Source organism: Canis lupus, chromosome 16 (genome assembly GCF_011100685.1).
Source record: "Canis lupus familiaris isolate Mischka breed German Shepherd chromosome 16, alternate assembly UU_Cfam_GSD_1.0, whole genome shotgun sequence".
Taxonomy (NCBI): Eukaryota; Metazoa; Chordata; class Mammalia; order Carnivora; family Canidae; genus Canis; species Canis lupus.
Window position 1 is genome coordinate 35,887,417 of NC_049237.1, and position 10,797 is coordinate 35,898,213.

Sequence of the window (10,797 nt, forward strand, 5' to 3'; positions counted from 1 at the left end):
AATTTCTTGCATTTGACTGTTGAGTCCGTTTTTAGGAGCTCAGCCAAGTTCGTGGATCCTGGCACCCAGAGATTCAGATCTTACAGCCTGGACTTCTAACCTGCTTCACCAGCTGGACCCATCCGCCTGCTGCCACCAGAGCTTGGTTTTAGCACCAAGGGGAGGGGGCAGTGATTGCTGGCTTAAGGGTTGCAGGAAGGAGTAGAAAGCAGTGCTCTGGGCTATTGGCTTGGAATCTGGCTCCACCACCTACTGGTTGTGTGATTTGTGGGCAACTGATTTAACATCCATGAACCTCAAATTCTAGTCTGTAATCAAGAGAGATAAAATCTATTTCAGCAGGTTGTTTTGAATATTAAATAAGGTGGCTCAGTTGGTTAAGGTTTGCCTTCCGCTCAGGTCATTAACCTCATGAGTCCTGGGTTTGATCCCTGACCCTGCAGCAGGCTCCTTGCTTAGGGAAAGTCTCCGTCTCCCTCTCCCTCTGCCCCTCATCAATCCACCCCCCACCCCATGCTCTCTCTCTCTCTCAAATAAATAAATGAAATATTTAAAAAATAGTAAGTGTAAAGTACTAGCTCGGGCCTGGCATATAGTAGGCGCTCACAGGTGTTCATGTCTTCATACTATTTAGAACTGCTGCTTCAAATCTGCAGCATAGGCTTGACATCTCAAATCTCTTTAAGGTTTGAGTTTTGTCAACTTCAGATTGCACGTTGCTATCATCATCATTAAATGCATTTCTAAGCTGGACAGGGGGAAAAAGAGACAACAGCTTAAAAACAGCCGAGATTAGCAAACCCAAGGAAAAGTATGGTTTTTATAGATTTCCTTAAATTCATGTGACTCAGAGTGATGTCACCTAATAGCGCTGATAGTAAATATGTGTTAATCCCCAACAAAGAATAGAATGCTCTGTTCCATACTTAGGTAATTTAGAAATCCGCCGATGGGCTAGGTCAGCTGTGTCCCTCAGTGCCTGTTTTCTAGACTCCAGGATTCGGAGAGAATCATAATTTTTTTTAAGTGATTGCTGAAGGAGGCTTCATAAGGCTATAGTTGAGTACAATTATGAGGTTAGATTCTAAGGCTGCTAACCTGGCAGTGCTGTGACCCCGAAGGACAAATTAATTTAAAGCGAATGAAGAAGAACTACAATTATTACCTTTTGGAGGGCCAAGGAGTGCTTGTTAGGAACAAAGTGTGCAATCAAATGCTAATGATGGTTCTGCAGGCTGAGCATGTCTGAATACTTTTAGGTACACAAATTGCTTTTGGTTGATGTAACACTGTTTCTAAGTGAAATTTGCTCCTCAGGGGAAGCGTAAAAGAAAAATGTAAGTCTTCTCTGTAGGTCTACCATTCAGGGGAAAATGGCACTGTTTTTATATAATGAGGCATAAGGTAGGAGAGGGTGCTGGTTTAATGCAAGTATTTATGTTCGTTTTGTCACTCTGTATCAGGGATGGCATAGAATAAGCTCATCTGAGCATTATTATAGATCGTGATTGCTATTAATCAAATACATTGCATAGGTTAGTTTTGGAATATAAATCTTCAGGTGATATAGTAGAGTGAGTTTCTTTTGAGTTGTCACCGGAGGAAGATAGAACCTAATTCTTCAACTGTTCTAATCAGAGTGGGGACTCAGTGCCCCTTTCAAGTACCCTTTTGGTTAAGTAATGTGATGTTTCCTGGAAATACAAGTGATGAAATATTGTAAAAAAAAACAAACCAATAATTATACTCTAGATTTATAAAGTATTTTTCTTTTAAATAGTTTAAGATGCGTTCATAATGCGATGTGTTTTCTTTTAAAAAATAAACCTGGAAACATTTTCTATTTATGTGTCTATATATTAAAGATTGCATTTTATTGATCCTACGCTATGTGATTATTCATTCTGAGATGTTCTTCTAAGGAGAAGGAAAGGCCTTCTGAATGCTTAACCATGGTCCTGGAATCCATAATTCATGGCTTTTAGTAAATTCCCAGCTGCTGCTTTGCTTGAGGTGGGTTTAGGTAAGTACTTTTACCTCCCTGGACTTTCATTTTCTGTGCAGGAAATGGGAGTTAATTTAGAAAAAAGTTCAGCTGCTTGGCTAGCATTATTTCCTAGCAGTGTGGCATCCAGTGCCCCCAAGAGATCCACATGAGCCTCCTCCCACGTTGTGAGAGGGGTTGGTGGTGAGAGAATGCAAAAGATGCTGGCAGATACCCCCAGCAAGAATCCACTTATCCTTGCCTTCTGTACCTGCACCTAGGGTACCCCAGACTCCTCCACAGGCCTCTAGCCTCACATAAGAGTATATATCAGGGCTTCTCAGTTACTGTGGTGGATACAGCCATGGAAGCAGCTCCCCTACAAATCTGGGCAAACATTGAATTGCTGTGTCCTGTGTGGGTGACCATGCGATTCATTAAAATGGCTACTTGGCTCTGTCATCTTTAACACACCAAGATTTGGGGCCATCTCTAGGATGGTGCTGCAAAGTCAGGGCCATGGCCAACCACTCATGAGACCTTGGCGGATCTGTTTTTTCTCAATCTGTTTTCTTCATTCTGCTGTCTCACTCTTTGTTCCTCTGAAAAGGAGGAGTACACAAACTGCTCATCTCAAAAAATAAAAATAATCAATGACTAGACCCAGTAAGTTCACAGTTTTATACCCAAAAGCCTACACCATTGTGTATGTTTTTGAAAGCCAGCTCTTTCTATTTACATGTGGTTGAAAAAAATTATCAGATATACAGAATAAAATCTCCTATATTCCTCATTCTTTCCCAACTCCTCCTACCTTTTTGAAATAACAAAGGACTTCAGATAAAAAGAAATATTCAATGTTGCCCAGAATGGACAACACCAACTCACATCTTAAATTCCATGCATTTTCTTCTGGACTAATATCTATTCTCCTAGCCACACTTATAACATTTTGAGCTGTGAGTTTCATCTTAGCATACCATTAGGCATTACAGCCTAATCCTTACCACTGAATCGTAGTCCTGAACTGATTCAATAGGTTGAAGGGGGTCCACGTGGGTGGATTTTCTGGTGAGCAGTTTCTTTGATGTCTCTAAGAAACTGAAGTTAACATACTTGCCTATGACTTTCTTCCAGTCTTTTATTTGAGAAATCTGAACAGAGATCTCTCCATTTGACAGTGTATATATCCGGGAAGCTTCCAAACAGCATCTAAAAAGACGAAGCTGCCAAGAGATAGTAAATAACATTCAATAAATAGAACCTGTTTTGGAGAATGCCTTCTGGTGTTGTATGTTTTGATGCAGTACTTGGAAATGTTCCCAGTCAGTTAATAATTGATGGGCTATTGGAACATATGGAGGCACAAATATACAACTTTAAGTGGGAAAATTCTTATTTGTCCTCATTTACCCCCTGTGCCCCAACAGAGCTATTTGTGGACACTTCTAAGAGTGTCCTTAAAAAGTAATTCCAGACTCTAAGAAGGCTTCAAAGATACTTTTTAGTATTCGGACGGATTCTGAAGAATTCCTCTCGGTTCACAAGATCAGGTATTTTAAAGTTAATCTACTCAAAAGAGACTGGCTGGGAACATTTTTAGAAAATGATCGCTTTATTTATAAAGCAGTGTCTCTAATTGGACAGACAAGTGAGAGGATGAATGATTCCTCTTTTCTTGGCAGATAGGGGGCTTTTTCCTGTGTTCTGGAAAGTTCAACCCAAATCTCTCCTTATTCTGGGATGAGGCTGGTCACGGCTGGGGAAGCAACAGAGCCTCCCTTTGTTCCTGAGCCTTGCAGGACTCTCGCTGTAAGAGCTGACAAGCCTCCAGTGTTCCTGTCAGGCCCGGGAAGGAAAAGCCTGGTGCAGAGCAGTGGGCAGAAAAGCAGAAGAGCTGGGTTTTAATTAATCAGCAAAGTAATTAGGTAAGGTATGAGGGGCTTGCAAAGGTCCACAGCATACAACTAGGTAGGATGTAAGCAAGGAAATCAAGAGGAAAGGTGGGTTTCAGAGAGAGGAAATTAAGAGAGGATTGAGATGAAAGTAAGGACGAAGCTAGTACAAAAATATAGCTATAATGCCCAGGACACATCAAGAGGGCACTATGATCGTTGACACTTAGGACCAGAACAAGCTCGGTCTTGGGGGCTGTCCTCCATCTTCCAGACACAGAGAAATTCCTCTCATGGGTTGCTTTTTAAAAAAATATATTTATTTTAGGGCAGCCCCAGTGGCCCAGTGGTTTAGCGCCCCCTTTGGCCTGGGGTGTGATCCCGGAGACCCTGGATCAAGTCCCACGTCGGGCTCCCTGTGGAGCCTGCTTCTCCCTCTGCCTGTGTCTCTGCCTCTTTCTCTGTGTGTATCTGTCATGAATAAATAAATAAAATCTTTATTTATTTATTTATTTATTTATTTATAAGTTTGTTTGTTTATTTTAGACAGAGAGAGAGACAGAATCCCAAGCAGGCCCAGGTCCAGCACAGAGCCTGATGTGGGGCTCCATCCCACAATCCAGAGATCATGACCTGAGCTGAAAGCAAGAGTCAGAGCTTAACCGACTGAGCCACACAGGCGCCCCTCCTCTGACAGTTTTTATCTGAAACATCTGCTACCTCATTTCTACACCAAACACAAAGATCAGATTTTCTGTGGGTATTTGGTTTAATTCTTTCAATGTAGGCAGGAGAAAGATCACATTCTCTGTCAAATAAGTCTGACAAAGCTTTCTCTCTGAGACTCCCAACAATCTAGTGCTATGCTCTTGTTCTTCATCTCTCTGGCTTCTCTCTTTAGCTCTCTGCGCAAGAAGGGAGAAAAGGAGAAAAAAATATTCATGTTTTTCTTACTGTATGTATGTTAAGTGCTGAGCAAGGTGATTTGCATAAGGTATTTCATTCAATAAATTTGGGAGGGGTGTACTACTTCTCCCATTTTCTAGAGGAGGAAAGAAGACCACAGAAGTTTATAAGTTTATAAGTTTACCTGATATGGGTATGTGTCAGAGGCAGGGTTTGGGCCTGCAGCTGACTTAGATGATAAATCGAATACAGCTATAATTTCTGTTTAAATCAATCAATCGGTAAGATCTTTCTGCCTGGCCCCAGAGATATTCCATAATTTCACCAGGCTTTCCCATCTGTTTGCTCTCTCTTAGCATTGGGAAAATAGCTGTGGATAAAAGAGGAGTGAAAGGGATTTGATCTTTTTTATATTCCAGTGATAGTTCATTTTACTACTTTATTATTTTTTTCCCCCAATCATTCTCCCTAAAGCAGTATACTGGCCAGGATATTAAAAATGAGCAGAAAATCTATTTTTTTTTTCCCAGCTACTCTTTATCTAAGTACAGCATAGCTACCTAGAGGTAATTTCAATCCATTTTTGAGAAAAGACTGCCTGCCTTGGCGTGTTTTTATCAGTAATACCATCAGGCTGTACATGAATCCAGGACAAAGTGTCTTCATTGTATTATGTGGGAGAGAAATGAAGTCAAAGTCATCTTAACTTTGTAATGAATAGCATTTTGTCAGAGTGAATATTTGGCTCATGGGATGTTAAAGGAGAAACAGGACTAAAATGCTTTAATAGTCCAGAGACTAGCACAGCAAAATGAATTTATTGCTTCTAGTAGGGTTCCCAGTGGACAGCACATAATGAAACTCGCGATCTGATAAGGCCGCCTTGGTGTAAGAGCCTCGCTGGCAGGCTGGAGCAGCATACTGAATACTGGGCTTTCAGGAAGCCCGAGGTGACCCTCACACCTGCAGCAGAAGGCAGATTTCTGCCGGCCTGGGCGAACTGATATGCAGAATAAATGCGTGAGAGTCTCTGCAGGGGCCGGGGGTGTCGTGGGCCTATCAGTTGCCCTGCTCAAGACCATTCGTTTTCAGGGTTGGCGGTGCAGATATTATTAGACAGAGTGAGCACGGATAGGGAGGTTGCTGACAGCTTGATTGTTCTTAGATGAGCTAGAAAATGAATCACACCAATTTGATTCCAGAAGGGGGTGGTTTTTTGTTTTTGTTTTTCTTTTTGTTTTTTTTTTTTAACAGATGCAAAGACCTAATAAGATCTCTGGATGCTGAATAACAAAGTAAATTCATCTGGCACCTCTGACTTCCAACCACAAGGCCGCTCATTGGACAGAAAAAAACTGACAGAGGGGGAAGGACAAACGAGTACTCGAAGAGATGTGTAGGGGGCTAATGGTTTTTTGTGCCAAAAAACAGAATTGTCGTTGGGAGGGGTTTTCAGTTTTGGCAAGGAATAAAAGGTTAAACCATTCCCATAGCCTCGGAGATGGAGAAGAGCCCAAAAGACTCACAGCACAAACAATTTCAAAACTAGGGAAATGGGAGTGGAAGGCAGGAAACACAAATATCTTATTTAGAAGTCATTCTAATGAGTATCAATTAAGAGGAAGAGACAACCCCATATACTGCTTTCTCCTCATAGCTGAGAGGCATATCTTGATGCTTACATCTCATCATTCACCCTATTTATGTACAATAATAAGTCATTTCATCAGCTTTGCATATATTCCACTGGATTGAATGCAGTCTAGGATAGAGACTGCATCACCAGGGGAATGCAAATTGGCGCAGCTGCTTTGGGAAAAAGTTGGTGTTATCTCCTAAAGTTGAACCTTAATACACCCTAATACCTAGCAGTTCCACTTTTAGGCATATAGCCAAGATAAATTCTTGCATATACCCAGCAGAAGATATGTATAAGAATGTTCATAATACTAAAACCTGGGAATAAATGCTTATAACTGAAGAGAACAAATAAATGGTAGATTCACATAATGGATATGACACAGTAATCAAACAAACGAACCACAGCAATTTTACAACTGTATGGATAAATCTCCACAATATAATATGCAAGTGGGGAAAAAACCAAGACTGATCAAAATGAATATACCCTTTTTGTAAAGTTAAAAACAATTAAAATCATATACTTTTAAAGGACTGCATAGATATACAGAGAATACACACATGTATATAGGAAAGCCTGGGAATGATGATCATAGCATTCAGGATGATTTGGGATGGACTGGGGGGACTACGTGGTGGGATGTGGGTTGTCAAGGTCCTGGTTTTTATTTGGGGGGGCTGCATTTGCAGGTGTTTCATACAAATGACTAAAGAAGAAATAAGTAGAAATGGGCCATGCATGGGCCAATGTTGAGAGTGTGACCAAGGATTATGATGATGAATCTAATTATGGCCACCTGAGATCCAATGGGGAAAAAAAAAAACAGGAAAAAAAGAAAAGAAATCATGCTGATCCCTGAACACTTCATTTAGTAGTTGATGTTTAACAGGATTTCATAGCCATGCTGATGAAATAAAATATTTGAACCTAATCAGGCTCCTTGGTGATAATGCTACTCATAATTAGTATTCTGAGAAGAGTGGTTTTTATATGCTGGTCCACGTTTTTGAGTCTTGAATCAAGCGCTGACATAATTCATAGGAACAAATCACTTTTTTCCTGAATATCCCAACATTTCTTTCTTTCAATATTTTATTTTATTTTATTATTTTATTTTATTTTATTTTATTTTAGATTTTATTTATTTATTCATGAGAGACACACAGAGAGAGAGACAGAGACACAGGCAGAGGGAGAAGCAGGCTCCATGTGGGGAGCCCTACGTGGGACTCCAACCCAGGTCTCAAGGATCATGCCATGAGCCGAAGGCAGGCACTCAACCACTGAGCCACCCAGGCATCCCTTTTTCAATATTTTATCAGGAAAATTTCAAATATACAGCGACATTGGCAGAACTTTACAATGAGCATTCATATACCTACCACCTAGATCCCGCCATTAACATTTTACTCTACTTATTTATTTCATCAACACCTCCATCCATCCCTTACCCACCAATCTAGCTCAGTTTTTTCTGTTGCAGATATCAGTAAACGTCTCCCTCAATACTTCAGCATTCATACCTTTAACTAGTGCTAGCACTATTTTCATTTCTGATTTACAGGGGCTATAGATAAAAACAATTAAGGCATTTCTGGAGTGAGAAAGACAAGTAAATGTCAAATAGATCTGAGACTGAAAGCAGCAAAGAGAATGTGGCTGTTAAAACAATGCTTTCAAGGGAGCGCACTCCCAGCGTCTCAGGAGCAGCACGACCAGGGAACAGGATGCTGTTCTGCCAACAGGGGAGAACAAATAGATCCTGAACGGGGCCCCAGAGAAACATAATTCAGAGCTAGGCAGTGCAAAGGTAAATGCATGTGAGGAGCTGTTGAGAAGCAAAATCAAATCCCCAAACTCTGGGTAGCCTCCATGTGAGTTCATGTGGATTCTACAAGGGAGCACTTATAGCTCTCCTGCAACACTGCCGCTCAGCTTCTGTTCTGACCTGAACTGGATTAGATCCTTCAAACAGAAGAAGCCCAGGGGCGCCTGGGTGGTGCAGTCAGTTAAGATCCAACTCTTGGTTTCAGCTCAGATCATGATCTCAGGGTCCTGGGATGGAGCCCAGTGACGTGAACGGAGTCTGCTTGAGAGTCTCTTTCCCTGTCTCTCTGTCCCTCTGTCCCTCCCTCTCCCTCTGCTCCTCCCACTCATTCTCTCAAATATACAAATAAATCTCAAATAGAAGAAGCAGCCCTAGTACAACTCTCACAAGCAAACATGACAGACTTTGGCAAGGCATTTTTTATCCCAACACAACATCATGATTACCTGACCAAGGTGGGCAAAATTATTATAGCCGCCCCTCTCCCAAATCACTACCCTCTAGCCAAGGACTTCCTAGTGGTTGGAGGGACCTCAGTTCCATGCTCTTCAAACTCCAATTCAGAAGAGGAGACTATTAAGTAAGTTATTGTCCCAGGTTAGCCCATCATATAGACCTTTCACCTGTCCCCAAGGAATTGCTCCCCTGGATTAGTTCTACCAAAACCATCTAAGAAAACCAATTCTTGATTTAAGGGCTGTTATCAGAGAGAGCTCCAGTTAACACACATGTAACTTAGTGAACACAGATGTAATCTGGAAGTAGGACACGTATATTTAGCTTGTAAGATTAGCAATCAATTGATTAGAAGGGGACAGTACTTTAAAACAGGGATCAGCAAACTATGGTTGGCATGTCAAATCCAACCCACAGTCTGCTTTTAAACAAATAAAGTTTTAGTGGAGCACAGTCATATACTCATTAATTTATGTGTTGCCCATGGCTGCTTTCGCACTCAATAGCAATGTTGAGTAGCTGCAACGGAAACCAGGTGGCTTGCAAAGTCTAAAATGTACTCACTGGCCCTTCACAGAAACACTTTGTGAAACCCTGGGCTTAATGGAGTGGCTTCCAGGAAAGGTACATTTTGATGGAGTGGGAAGGTATCCGTGAAGGTGAAGCATTGCTTTCCAGAAAGTCCTATGGAGTCCCCTACACATGTGTGTTTCTTTCCACACTCACTTCATCACCCAAAAACATCTGCTCAAATTGTTTTTTTACACTTCCAGTTTCTGCATCATTTGAACAAAGTTCTACGGCTTTTAAAAGTTCAAACAAACAAACATTGTCTACAGCAAGTAATTCTCCATCCTGGCTGCACAAGAGAATTGTCTGGGACCTTTAAAAAAAATACCAGCAGTCTGACCTAGAATCTAAATAAAAACAAACAAACCCACTTCCCAGGTGATTCTCTTACACATCTGGGTTGGAAAACCACGCACGTGGAGAGTAAGGAGGTCAGTTCCAGGTGAGGTTTCTCCAGAGAGAAGCCTTGGACAGTGATGGGTGTGAATGAGAGCCCGGGAAAGCTGAGGGGCCTGACAGGAGGGAACCCCAAGGGGTGAGAGAGACGCAGAATATAGGAGGTGAGTCAGGGCTTTCACAGGTCAAAGTCTCTTAAAGTTGATGTACAGCTAACTCTTGCATCTTAACTGACCACACAAGTCAGCTTAATATAGTCCCTCCAGGCCACTGAAACCCACGTGGCTGTAGTAAAAGGTGCAAATCGGAAACATATTTAAAGTTGGCTTTGATTTAAAAGAATAACCTGCGGGAGGTCATTTCGCTATGGGAGGAGGTGATAAAATGGCAGAGAAGGAGGAAACCAGGACAACAAATAATGCCTCGGTTACCACCAGTAGGAACATAGGCTGCATTCTCTTCTCTTTTTTTTTTTTTTTTTTTTAAAGATTTTATTTATTTATTCATGATAGTCACACAGAGAGAGAGAGACAGAGAGGCAGAGACACAGGCAGAGGGAGAAGCAGGCTCCATGCAGGGAACCCGACGTGGGATTCGATCCCGGGTCTCCAGGATCGTGCCCTGGGCCAAAGGCAGGCGCCAAACCGCTGCGCCACCCAGGGATCCCTTCTCTTCTCTTTTTATTTTTTTATTATTATTTTTATTTTGCCCTTTCTTTTTTTTTGCATTTTTTTTTTTTTTTTTTTTTTTTTTTGCATTCTCTTCTCATGTGAGAGTCTCTCGAGCTGGTTTCCTAGTGATGCTCCGGAGCTACCCTCCCTCCCTGGGTCTTTGAAGCTCAGAGGGTCAGCTACACACCAGGGAGCTAGGGAGAGGGGAGGAGGTTAGGATGCTTTATGGGAGCAGAGCTGGTGACCTCTAAGGCTTCTCTGATAAAGAAGAATCTTATTCGGGCCACATGGGTGGCTCAGTGGTTGAGTGTCTGCCTTTGGCTCAGGTCATGATCCCAGGGTCGTGGGATTGAGTCCCGGGTCAGGGTCCTCACTGGGAGCCTGCTTCTCCCTCTGCCTGTGTCTCTGCCTCTCTCTCCATGTCTCTCATGAATAAATAAATAAAATCT

General features: G+C 41.8%; 1 long non-coding RNA gene across 1 annotated transcript; it reads left to right on the top strand.

The window, feature by feature from the left end:
* The first annotated feature begins 1,282 nt into the window (after positions 1–1,282).
* LOC111090310 lies at positions 1,283–7,298 on the top strand. Its single transcript, XR_005371096.1, has 3 exons — positions 1,283–1,337; positions 1,923–2,023; positions 6,040–7,298. It is a non-coding gene; the product is annotated as an uncharacterized LOC111090310 (long non-coding RNA).
* The last annotated feature ends 3,499 nt before the right edge of the window (positions 7,299–10,797 follow it).